Below are 12,719 nucleotides of genomic sequence, written 5' to 3'. Positions count from 1 at the left end.
TGATAACTTCTTTTTCCTTTTCTAACTCAGTTTTTAGAGATTCATTCATTTTTAGCACTTCATCCCTAACATAAAAAACATCATCTCTATCTTTCTGAGTTTGATGGAACATAACTAACTCCTTTTCTAAGAAATCATTTCTTTTCTTAAAAGCAAGATTTTCAGAAGTTAATCTTTCACATGTTAAAGTTTGATCTCTATAACTAACAAACATGGTTTTAAGATATCTTCTCAACTCATTAATATCATCAGTATGAAAGGCATAAGTAGTTTGAGGTACTTTTGATTCAGCAGCTTCAGAACTGCTTTCAGCACTTGCCTTATCAGTATTTGCCATCAAGGCATAATTCTCCTCACTTTCAGAATCTGAGGTGTCTGTCCAGCTTTTCTTCTTTGTGACAAGAACCTTGCCTTTGTCACTTTTCACTTTCTTGCAATAAGGAGATATGTGGCCTTTTTCACCACAGTTGTAGCATTTGACATTTGTATAATCTCCTCTGTCAGACTTTCCTCCTCTGCTCTCAGATCTTCTGAAATTCTTCTTATCAGAACTTGTGCATTTCCTGGAAAACTTCTTTCCCTTCCTGAACTTCCTGTATGCAATCTTTGTGATCCCTTTCACCATAAGAGCACACAGCTTCATCATCTCCTCATCAGCATCCGTCTCAGGCAAGCTTTCAGATTCTGAGTCATCATCACTTTCAGAATTTGATGACTCAGTATCAGACTTTATGAAGAGAGCTTTACCCTTGTCTTTCCTTGAGGTAGCTGCCTTGGGGGATTCTTCTTCAGCCTTAAGAGCAACTGTCCTTGACTTTCCACCTTTTCTCTTGCTTCTTTGTTCCATCTCAAGTTCATGAGTCTTGAGCATTCCATAAATTTCATCAAGAGTTGTTTCATCAAGATTGTAGTTGTCTCTTATTGTTGTCGCCTTCAAATCCCAGCATTCAGGAAGAGCTAACAGGAATTTAAGGTTTGAATCTTCAAGATCATACTCTTTATCAACCAGTGACAGATCATTCAAGAGTTTGACAAATCTATCATACAAATCAGTCAATGACTCATTAGCCTTTGAGTCAAAGTGTTCATACTCTTGAGTGAGTATTGTCTTCCTGTTCTTCTTAATTGTATCAGTTCCCTGATACCTTGTTTCCAGAGCATCCCATATCTCCTTTGCAGTCTTGCAGTTTATTACCCTGTTTTACATTACATTATCAATGGAACTATGCAGTAAGCGTCGTACCTTAGCATCCTTAGCAATTGATGCGATATCTTCAGCAGTGTAATCACTCTTCTCCTTTGGTACAGTCTTTGCTGCTTCACCTGCAACTGCAACAGCGAGCTTGGTTGGTTTATGAGGTCCTTCCTTGATTCTATCAAGATATTCTGGATCTGTAGCTTCCAGAAACATGGTCATCCTCACCTTCCATATGGCATATTCAGATGGTCTCAATATGGGAACTCTGATGGTCTCATACCGACTTTGAATTTGTGTCTTTGGAGGTTCTTCAGTTTTGGTGGGCTTAGTTGGAGTTTCTGTATCAGACATGATTGTGTTTGGATCTTAAACTGTTTGTGTGTTAACAGACAGGCTCTGATACCACGTGTTAGGTCACACACACTGTAGAGGGGGTGAATACAGTGTATATTACAATCAAATCGAACTTTAATAACTCAAGTAACAGAAAACAAACTTTATTGAAATAATAAACTCTGTTACAATATGGAACTGTTACCTCTCAGTGATGAACAAATATCACGAGAGCTGCTAGGGTTACAATGAATAAACTTCTCAAATATAATAACACTTTTAGTGTAAACCCTATGTCTGTGTTTATATACTAAACAGTTACAAGATAATCGCTAATTGATATGGAATATAATTCTGCTTCCTAAAATATATCAATCAGATATCTTTTCTTCCAAGTATTCTATTCTTCATAGAATTCCTTCTTCATGCATATCTCTTCTTATGTTTATCTCGATCTTCTTTCCTTTAATCAGCTGCTGTCCTTATCTGAATATCCTTCAGTACTTAAGTTCTGATATCCATCTTTTGATGATTATCTCCTGATAATATAAGTACTGATATCCTTAAGTACTGATTTATCATGTTTAAGTAAGATCTGAAAACTAAACATAAATCATATTAGCCATGACATTATCAAATATATCTAACAGAACACCTTGAATTTCATGTGAGCAGCATAGACCAGAAAAATTCTGATGGCCTCAAGTCTTGCAACAGGAGAAAAAGTCTCATCTAGAGATTTTTTTTGAGTTGGTTTATTATGATAAAATTCTTAGAAATAATGACCTAAATAGTGCAAATTAAAATTATGGTAAATTGCGGCACAATAAAACGCAAATTAATGAAACATTAATAGCAAACGCTTCGTTGTGTAGTGTTTACACTGTCTATTAATTTATGTCACATATTTTATTTATTATTATTTTTTAATCAAAGAATGAAAACATATCTTCAATGTGCATTTTCTAATAACGTAAGTTTATAATACATTTTATCTCATTAATCATGATTTTCTTGAGGTCCTAACACGTGGTTTTACTCTCACATCTCATTTTTTACACTTTATTCATGCAACATGCTTATAACTAATTCATGTTTTTATATTATAAAATGAAGAAATGGACACATATTTCAAACACCCAATCTACAAGTTAACATGTTCAAGTTAAGGGATTGACCCGTGAATGCTTATCAAATAAAGTCAAAAACCTAACTTAATAGCTCGTTATCTTGTGCCCGTTTGGGAAATTTAAAAATAAGTAATTTATGACTTAAAATAAATAATTCACTTATAAGTGATAAGTAAATAAATACTTATAAGTTATATATAAGTGTTTGGATAATTTTATTTATAAGTTATAAATTTTATTACTTAAATAAATTAAAATAAATAATTTTTAAATATAATCATCTTAACTCGTGAGTTTTAAATTAGAAAACTATTTACAAACATATATTTTAAAACAAAAGTTAAAAAAATGAATAAATCAAAATAAGTTGATAAAAAATACGTCGTTACCAATATTCCACTTATCAACTTATAAGTTATTTATTCGACTTATAAGTTGGGTCGACAGACGCTCGTCGATAAGTACTTACGGGCTTATAAGTCGATAATCAGCTTATAAGCTGTTAGCCAAACAGACCCCTTATGCTATTTAGGGTCTTATTTTTTAATTCACTACTAAAAATCTTTTAATAAACACCACCCATTAGATATTAGTTAATTATACTACCGATGTCAAATAATACTATAAACATCGTCCCAAGTAAAACCGATGTCTATCAATATTCATTATCACTTTATAATATAACCGATGTCTAATGTAATTTAAAAAAATTAAAACTCGTGCCCAACCCGTCCTTTTCCCTCTTTATGTTTTAAGTTATGTTTGTTCCCCCATTCACCAAATATTTGGCTCCCTTTGAACAAATTTTGGTTCCCCCCAAATCAACAAACTCACAAACTAAAATTAAACATACACTAAAAACTAAATTCAAAAACCTATGTAAAAAATGTTGTTTTTTAACATCATCCACAAAGACATATATAAAAAAACACAGACATCGGCCATAAATCGATATGTATGAGCAAATGTTTAGTAGTGATATTATTTTTGTAATTTATCTTACAATTAGGCCATACGGGACCATATCTCATATTTTTAGAAATTATGTTATTTATTTATATTTTCTAATAAGTTTCATGCTCTTGAGGTCAACCTCATGTAATTCTCCGAGGTTAAGTAGATTTTCCATACGAATATATGACGACATAATTGTAATTACAAGAAGTTACTTATATTTACAAATATACCATATACAATTTTCACTAGAAAAATATATAACCTCATTTAATCTCTCTGAACTGAATCTTAGGGATTTTTTTATATCTTTTTCTTAATATATATAAATTTTATAGTTAACAATAGTTGGCCTAATAACTCATTAAAATGTGTCTAAAATACAAGTATTCTGTTGTCGTGAATATATTGTTAGTACTTTATTAAAAATAAATATTTCATCATACACAAAAATTTATGTATTAAGTATAATTAACTGTCACACACAAAAGTTATTGTATTTAGTATGATTTTTAACTTAAAATAATTTAGAACGATAGTAATGAGAGCAAAATAAAATTACTCGATATAATTAACATCAACATCAATATAAATGAAAACATTTACGAAATATAAAATAGAACAATAATATTGTTATGGATCAAAACCTAAGATGTATAATTGTTGTATTTATTACTAAGGAACGTGAGCTTCGAGGCTCGATTTGACTGCTCTTGTGTTTCGTGACTCAATCTGCCTTAACAAGATGCCTACGTACCTTGCTGATTGTCAATGATCAAGTCAAAAAACGTAGTTCTGATATGTGGGGTGATGCCCCTTATATAGATGTTAGAAGTCCTTGAATTGGACTTGGTATAGGAGACTTGGTGGTCAAGTCTTTGAATTAGAATGGACTTGGAAGTCCTAGAAAGTAGGAAACTGATTCCTTATCCTATGATCTTCCTTGGAGGTCAATCTACAAGGATTTATATCCCCACTAGGACTTATCTTAATAGTTGTTTTCTCCCTTATTAATTAATTATGAAATTAATTAATAATCAGGGTTTTGGGCCTTCTTTGTTCCATCAGGCCTAATCTGGTCCATCAGGCCTGATCGACGTGTTAACCTTTTTGGTCTGAATATCATACATCTTCTTATTGGGCTTTGCAGCCCAATTCATATGTAATTAATGCAACATTAACTACGTAATCATGATTTATTTATCCCTATCATTTGCCCTATCATTTGCCCCCCAACTTTTGGGAAACAGTGACTAGGTTTCGCAGAATTTAAGTTCTTTCGTTCCCTTTCAGGGTGTCATTTTTGTGTTAAGTGTGGAGCGACCTACATATTTACAACGATTTTCTTTTATTCCTTTTATTCAGGAATTATCTTAATTTTCAAGAATTTTTCCCTAAATTCTGGGATTTTTCCTTAATTTCCAGAAATTTTTCCCTTAATTTCTGGGATTTTTTCTTAATTTCCAGGAATTTTTCCCTTAATTTTGGGATTTTCCTTAATTTTCTGGATTTTTCCCTTAATTCTGGGATTTATCCTTAATTTTCTGGATTTTTCCCTTAATTCTGGGATTTATCCTTAATTTTCTGGATTTATTCCTTATTTCTGAAAATATTAACATTTTTCAGAAAATATTTTAAGGAATTTCCTTAATTTCTGTAATTTTCCAGGAATTTTTCTTTTTTTCTTCCCCCTTTTTCCTTTTTTCTTTTTCTTTTTTTTTGTTACAGATTTCGACCAGAAATCCCATTCGACCAGGATCCTGGTCGAATTATCCTTCATTCAGCCCTGGTCGACGGTATTTCGAGGAGGGCACATTCGATCAGGAATCCTGGTCAAATTTTGGCCAGGATTTTCTCCCTTATTATTTATTTATTTATTTATTTTCGAGCAGAAAATTTTAGAGTAGAAAATTTCAATTTCGATCAGAATTTTCGGTGAGGAGCCCTATTTTTGACCGAATTAACTCCTTTTGGTTGCCAAGGTCGACGAGAATTCGAGCTCGAGGATTTCGACCAGGAATTCTTCATATTTTCTGGTCGAATTGGTCTTGATTCTGGTCGAATTAAGGCCGTTTTTTAACCCCTGATCGACAGGGTTTCGACCTCAGGCCATTCGACCAGGAATATAATGCAAGTCATGATCGAACTTGGTCAGGAGTATATTTATTATTATTTTCCCTTTTTGCAAATGCTTGGATTTGGGCCCTTAAACCTGGGCTGAATTTGTTGGGTTGATCTTTGGGCCTATTTTTTCAACTGGGCTTTGGCTCATGGGCCTGATTTAACTAGAGATGCACAAAAGGCCCACCGGGCCGGGCCTCGACCGGGCCTTAAAAAGCCCGGGCTTTGACCGGGCCGGGCTTTTCGGGCTTTGACTTTAACCGGGCCGGGCCGGGCTTTCCGGAAATTTTAAAGCCCGTTTGGGCCCTCGAGGTGGGCCTAACCGGGCTTTTTTTCGGGCCGGATCGGATCGGGCCGGACTTTTTTCTAATTTAAATCGGATCTAGTATTATTAGAGATTCCGAAGAATACATGTGTTAGCAACTAGATCATCGTAAAAATGTATTAGTTTACATGGAATATTTTAGGAAAATATTACTTCGTTGAAAACATTTAAGTTCGGAAAAAAATAAACATGTTTATATGATATATTTTATCATTGTTATGATAACAATGATAACAATGATATCATTGTTATGATAACAATGCTATCCAAATATTCATGACAATGATATCCAAATATATATAGTATACTTATTATATCTTCTTTCATTATTTATGCAACGAAGTATATAAATAATATTATTAATCACAAATATGTAAATATATATGTGTTTAAAGTATTATTTATATGTATAGTAAATGTGAATTTATAAATATATAAGAAAATATATTAGAATAATCAAATTATAACCGGGCTTTTTCGGGCTTTTAATCGGGCCGGGCCGGGCCGAAGCCCGGGCTTTTAACCGGGCCGGGCCGGGCTTTGCCTAAAAATATAGGGCCCGTCGAGGCCCGAAGCCCGGGCCAGGACCGGGCCGGGCTTTGACCGGATCGGGCCGGGCCAGATTTTCGGGCCCGGACTTTTTGTGCATCTCTAGATTTAACCCTATTTAAATATAGTGGGCCTTATCCCTGGGCCTTTAATTTCAATTATCTGGGCCCTTAAACCTGGGCTTATTTCTTATTGGGCCTATCTTCTACAGGCCTTTTAATTGGGCCCCTAGTTCTGGGCTTTCAACTTAATTTGTGCTAACATTTGGGCCTCAAGCTGGGCTTTTATTTTGGGCCTTGATTTTATTTTTCCCACCCAATTTTTGCCCCGTTTTTCTGAGCTTTGAGCCTGGGCTAGTTTATATTCTTCCATCCCGGGCCTTTTGCTCAGGCTTATTCTTAATTGGGCTTTTTTCAGAACTGGGCTTTTCCATAGGCCCAATAATTCTTGGGCTGGTCCCCTTTTCTAAATCAAATTTCCAGAATCTTCTGGAATTTTGAGGTTTTTTATGGAATTTTTCCAAATGTTTCTGGATTCTTCCAGAAATTTCTCAAATATGCACTAAAATTCTTTCAAATACTTGGTAGAGTATTCCAGAATGTTCCTGAAGTTGGGCCCAAATGGGCTTTTCTAGGCCCAATTTCCCCTTTCTTCTCCTATATAAAGGTGGGAGGAGTGTGCTTTCATTCACACTCTCCACTCTTCATTTCACACATCCTTTCTCAAACATTCTAACCTCCTCCTCTCTCAACTTTCCTCCCTTAGTTTTCCAGCCTCCCTCCTTTCAAGGTTTCAGGTTTTTTCCAGCTTTACTAATGGCTGACAAGAATTCCGAGAGGGCGGCCAAGATAGCCTCGGCTTCAAAACGAGGTAAGGATATCGAGATCCGTTCTTCATATATGTCTTTAATCGATATGATTAACACTAGGGGGATGAATATCCCTCTACTGCTCATCTCGATTCTTTTAATCATTGTAACACTTGGCACAACATTGATTTCGATAAATTAAATGCACGTTATAACGTTCTTCCTCCTCTTAGATTAGTTCCAGTTTCTGGTGGTGACCGTACTTGCCACTGAAAACCCGACACTCTCTTTATCTATACAGATGCCCTTGATACTGGGCTTAGGTTCCCTTTTCATCCCTTCATTCCTCATCTTTTAGCCGATTTACAAATCAACCCATGTTAGCTTCCTCCAAACGCTTGGAGAAACATTTTATATTTTATGGTTTGCTGCCTTAGGGAAGGTTTTCCCCTTTCTGTAGCTGTTTTTAGGAAGGTTTTTCAATGTTACAATAGCGCTTCTGGTAATTGTGGTTGGGTCTACGTCAAACAAAGACCTAAATGTAAGCATATCTTTAACGGCGCCTCCATTCCTGATAATAACCAAAACTGGAGGAATAGTTTCGTTGGGTTACGTTGGGAGAATGGTGACTGGGGCACACTATTCAGATCTTCCTTCGGGAAGGTTAGTGATGGTAGCCTCAAATCCATTCACTTAACTCCCGAGGAAACTAATATTTATAATGAGCTAACTCGGGATGACGACACTACTGTCAGCTGGACTCTCTTAGAGGAATTCTCCCTCATTCATGTGGGACTATCCTCTATTTCTCAACAGGGTATTTTTCTTCCCTTCTCAATTTTATTTCATTTCATGCATTATTGACACCACTTATTTTGTTTTTTGTCTTGTCTTACAGCTACCAAGGAGATCAATGAGGAAAACGTGCCCCTTGTTGAGGAAACTGCTAGAATGAAGAAAGCTCGCCTTACGGGCATGGACACTCGAGGAAAGGCCACAGAGCCTATCTTCTTGAGAAAGCACAAGGAGCCCATGGGGGAGGCTTCAGCTGAGGGCCACAGTGCTCCTATTACTACTGCTGCCCCTACTGCTGCTACAGGCGCCTTCCAGCCTCTCTGGGGATTCCGCCGAGGAGATACCGTGGTTGGATCCACGAAGTATGCTTGGGATTGGTCCTACCATAGTGTGACTCCCAAGGATTTTACTGATGTAGTGGCCACCCCTGATCTTGAGAGGATAAAGCTCATGGGAGCTCAGTCTCTGGCTTCGGTATGCCTCCCTTCTCTTTTTTTTATCTTTCTTACTTGTAGCATTTTCCTGCCTTACACTTCGTTAATTGTTTTATTTCAGTCTAACGCCTATTTCCAAGGCGCTGTGAGGCAAGCCGAGTCGTGGAAGCGGGCTTCTGACAAGGCCGACAATGCTCTCAGGAGGCAGCAGAAGAAGTATGCTGCTCTAGAGAATAAGTTCAAGCACAAGGAGGAGGAACTCAGAGAATCTAATGCCGAGTTGGTGGTACTTCGGGCAGAGAAGGATAAAGCTATAGATAACTACCTGGACTCGGAGGAGTTTGCCCAGTCCATGAGGATTAGGGATGACTCAGTCTTCCCCGGGTTTTTTTAGGACTGGTTGAGACACGGCCCTTGGGACCGTGAACGAGGCTTGTCCTGACATTAACCCGGCGAACTATGTATGCCCTGATGACGAGGCTTTGCTACAGAGGTTTCGTACTCGAGTAGTTGTCTCGGATCACGTCCCTCAGGACCCGCTTATTCCTCATCCTGAGTCTTCTTCCAGACCTGCCGAGGATGACAGCTCTTCCTCCTCCTCCGAGATGACAGAGACATCTAGCGAGCGCGGTGAGGATGACGATATGGATGCCGAGGGCACCTCAGCTCCTTAGAGCTTTTCTAGCCCTGCGTGGCTTGTTTACTTCATCTTATTTTCGAGACTTTATTTATCAAACTCTTATAATATTTATTTGATCTACTTTATTTATCGGATTTTATGCTTGCATTTCATGCATTTGGTTTTACTTGCCTTGCCATATAGATTCAAACATATTTCGAAAACTTTATGAATTTTCATAAATTGTTTGGGATTCATCCCTTACACGAGTTTTAATAAATCTCAAAATAAAACTAGAACATATAAATCCTAAGCAAGCAAAGCTTCAAGGTTCTTTTCAACCTACTTGTCATCTTGACAAGTGAGAATCGTATTCAGTTTCCCTACACATAGTAAACCTTCAGGTTTTGTGCATGCCAAGTTCTCAAGACTTCAAAACCATCCATAGTCTCCAGCTTGTAGGTTCCTCTACCTTGAACACTCTTGACTTTGTATGGCCCTTACCAATTCGGGGCAAGCTTCCCTTTCTGTCCTACACCAGAAGCTTCTGTCTTCCTCAAGACTAGGTCACCTTGTTTGAAGAACCTTTTTTTAACCCTTAGGTTGTAGTAGAATGAAGCTTTTTTCTGATATTCCACTATCTTCGCTTGTGCCTCATCTCGGACTTCATCAATTAAGTCCAGGGCTAACCCTTGCCTCGAATTCTCCCTTCACTTGGGATATGACCAGCTTCGAGTCTCCACGGACTTTTAAGTTTTTGACTCTAAGTGTCCCTGCTAGGCCGAGGCCAGCTATCAGGGCTTCATATTCTGCCTCATTGTTTGTGGTTGGGAAGTCTAATTTCATGGCATACTCAATCAAGAACCCATCAGGGCTTTGTAAAACCAATCCTGCTCCACTTGAGTTTGTTTTTGATGCTCCATCAAAATAGAGAACCCAATATTCTTTCTCCTTATCAGCCTTCTCTTTGTTCCCATTATCAACTTCCTTGTCTTGAGGTATGGTATCTTCCTGCCCCCCGACTTCTTGGTTGGCTATGGTATTCCACCACGAAGTCAGCTAATGCCTGGGTTTTTATTGCCGTCCGTGGCTTGTACTTAATGTCAAACTCTCCCAGCTCTATTGCCCACTTGATCAACCTCCCACTAGCCTTGGGACTATGAATGATATTTCTCAGGGGCTGATTTGTTAGCACCTCAATTTGATGAGCCTGAAAGTAGGGACGTAACTTTCTTGAAGCCATCACCAAGGCTAGAGCAAATTTCTCAATAGTTGAATAATTCAACTCAGCACCATGCAGAATTTTGCTGACATAGTATACGGGTTTCTGGACTTTCAGTTCCTCCTTAACCAATACAGCGCTCAAGGCACTTTCTGAAATGGCTAAGTACAAGAATAAAACTTCATTCAAAGCTGGCTTGGCCAACAACGGGGCCTGGGCAATATATTTCTTTAATTCTTCGAATGCTTTCTGGTTTTCCTCATTTCATACAAAGTCCTTAATGTTCTTTAGTGACTTGAAGAATGACAAACATTATCTCCTGACTTGGAGATGAATCGTCCCAGCGCAACAACCCTTCCTGTGAGCTTCTGAACATCCTTGACAATTTTTGGTGGTTCCATGTCCAGGATTGCCTTTATTTTATCGGGGTTAGCCTCAATCCCTCTCTTGGAGACCATCAATCCCAAAAATTTTCCAAATCCTACTCCGAAAGCACACTTTGTAGGATTTAACATCATCTTGTGGTACCTCAGGATCTTGACTAGACTCTTGACTAACGTGTCATCAACATAGACTTCCATAGTCTTACCAATAAGATCTTAAAAATTTTATTTACCAACCTTTGATAGGTGGCTCCTGCATTCTTAAGACCAAATGCCATAACAAGATAACAATAAACACCAAAGTCAGTGATGAATGATACCTTTGGAATGTCATCCTTGTGCATCTTAATTTGATTGTATCCGCTAAATCCATCCATAAAGCTCAGCATCTCATGCCCAGCAGTGGCATCAATCAAAGTATCAATTCATGGCAACAGAAAACAGTCTTTAGGGCATGCATCATTCAGATCAGTGAAGTCTATACACATCCTCCACTTTCCATTGGTCTTCTTCACCATTACAGGGTTTGCTAACCATTCTGGAAATTGAACCTCCTCAATGAAACCAGCCTCTAAGAGCTTTTTACTTCCTGTTTTATAGCTTTTTGTCTTTCCGGGGCAAAGTTTCTTTTCTTTTATTTCACTGTCTTCCGGTTTGGGTCCACGTTTAACTTGTGAGTAATAAGCTCCGGGTCTATGCCTGGCATATCAGCTGCTGACCATACGAACACATCACTATTTTCTTGCAAAAATCTCACCAACTTCCCTCTAAGGGGCTCCTCAAGTGTGGCTCCAATAAAAGTCATCCTCTCAGGATTCTCGGGGGCTAAAGAAATCGAAACCAAGTCTTCTGCTGGCTTTCCCCTTTTCTTATCATTCTCTCGGATATTCATATCTTCAATAGGAAGAACCTGCCCCCCAACTCCATCTGCCCTCAAGGAGGCTACATAACAGCTTCTAGCCATTTTTTGATCTCCTCTCTCTTCTCCAATCCCATTCCGGGTGGGAAACTTCATAACTGAATGGTAGGAAGAAGGGACTGCCTTGAAGGCATGTATCCCTGTTATTCCCATGATAGCATTATAAGTTGAACTAGCCTTTACCACCACAAAGTCCAACATCTGCGTTGCTTGCCTTGGTTCCTGACCTATGGTGGTAGGCAACTTGATTATCCCTTCCACAGGACATTCTACTCCCGCAAATCCATATATCGGCATATCGGTTGGAGTCAATTGGGAGTCGTTATATCCCATCCTTAGAAAGGCGTCATGGAGCAAGATATCCACTGAAGCACCATTATCCACAAGGACCCTCTTGACCAGGCTATTTCCTATTATCGGTGTTATGACCAGCGGGTCGTCATGAGGAAATTTCACACCCTCTAGGTCAGAATCAACAAAAGCCATTGTTACTTCTGTCCTGGCCCTCTTCGGGGCTTCTCCAACAATATGCATAACCTCTCTAGTATATGCTTTTCTGGAGTTTCTGGATAATCCAGCAGCGGCTGGTCCTCCAAAGATTGTGTTTATCACAGGCCCTCGAGGTCGTGGCCCTCCATAAATTGTGTTTATAACCGGTCCTCTAGGCTGGGGATTCTGCCCCTGATCTTCTTGGTCCCTCCTACGATCTTCAAAGTTCTTCCTTCCATTGTTATTCCTATCCCCTCCTTCTCCAGTGTATTTGTTCAATCTTCCTTTTCGAATGAGGAACTCTATTTCATCTTTCAGCTGTCTACACTCATCGATGTCATGACCAACATCTTTGTGAAATCTGCAATACTTGCTCTTATCTAGTTTGGCAGGATCAGCCTTCAAGGGCTTAAGCCAACGAATATCTCGATCTTTTTCGA

Source organism: Apium graveolens, chromosome 8, assembly GCF_009905375.1.
Source record: "Apium graveolens cultivar Ventura chromosome 8, ASM990537v1, whole genome shotgun sequence".
Lineage (NCBI taxonomy): Eukaryota > Viridiplantae > Streptophyta > Magnoliopsida > Apiales > Apiaceae > Apium > Apium graveolens.
The sequence above is the reverse complement of the archived record's forward strand: the minus strand, read 5'-3'. Positions refer to the sequence as shown.